Source organism: Triticum aestivum, unplaced genomic scaffold, assembly GCF_018294505.1.
Source record: "Triticum aestivum cultivar Chinese Spring unplaced genomic scaffold, IWGSC CS RefSeq v2.1 scaffold109616, whole genome shotgun sequence".
Lineage (NCBI taxonomy): Eukaryota > Viridiplantae > Streptophyta > Magnoliopsida > Poales > Poaceae > Triticum > Triticum aestivum.
Window position 1 is genome coordinate 1 of NW_025300030.1, and position 918 is coordinate 918.

The 918-nt window shown below is 60.7% G+C and overlaps 1 non-coding gene across 1 annotated transcript; it reads left to right on the plus strand.

The window, feature by feature from the left end:
- Window positions 1-71: 71 nt before the first annotated feature.
- Window positions 72-227, plus strand: LOC123179237 (5.8S ribosomal RNA). The gene has a single exon (XR_006490214.1). It is a non-coding gene; the product is annotated as a 5.8S ribosomal RNA (ribosomal RNA).
- The last annotated feature ends 691 nt before the right edge of the window (window positions 228-918 follow it).

The following is a 918-nucleotide window of genomic DNA, read 5'->3' on the forward strand; positions in this document are numbered from 1 at the left end:
ACTGTGCCTAACCCGGGGGCATGGCTAGCTTGCTAGCCGTCCCTTGTGTTGCAAAGCTATTTAATCCACACGACTCTCGGCAACGGATATCTCGGCTCTCGCATCGATGAAGAACGTAGCGAAATGCGATACCTGGTGTGAATTGCAGAATCCCGCGAACCATCGAGTCTTTGAACGCAAGTTGCGCCCGAGGCCACTCGGCCGAGGGCACGCCTGCCTGGGCGTCACGCCAAAACACGCTCCCAACCACCCTCATCGGGAATCAGGACGCGGCATCTGGTCCCTCGTCTCGCAAGGGGCGGTGGACCGAAGATCGGGCTGCCGGTGTACCGCGCCGGACACAGCGCATGGTGGGCGTCCTCGCTTTATCAACGCAGTGCATCCGACGCGCAGCCGACATTATGGCCTCAGAACGACCCAGCAAACGAAGCGCACGTTGCGTCGACCGCGACCCCAGGTCAGGCGGGACTACCCGCTGAGTTTAAGCATATAAATAAGCGGAGGAGAAGAAACTTACAAGGATTCCCCTAGTAACGGCGAGCGAACCGGGAGCAGCCCAGCTTGAGAATCGGGCGGCTGTGCCGTCCGAATTGTAGTCTGGAGAGGCGTCCTCAGCGACGGACCGGGCCCAAGTCCCCTGGAAAGGGGCGCCTGGGAGGGTGAGAGCCCCGTCCGGCCCGGACCCTGTCGCCCCACGAGGCGCCGTCAACGAGTCGGGTTGTTTGGGAATGCAGCCCAAATCGGGCGGTAGACTCCGTCCAAGGCTAAATACAGGCGAGAGACCGATAGCGAACAAGTACCGCGAGGGAAAGATGAAAAGGACTTTGAAAAGAGAGTCAAAGAGTGCTTGAAATTGCCGGGAGGGAAGCGGATGGGGGCCGGCGATGCGCCCCGGCCGTATGCGGAACGGCTCTTGCT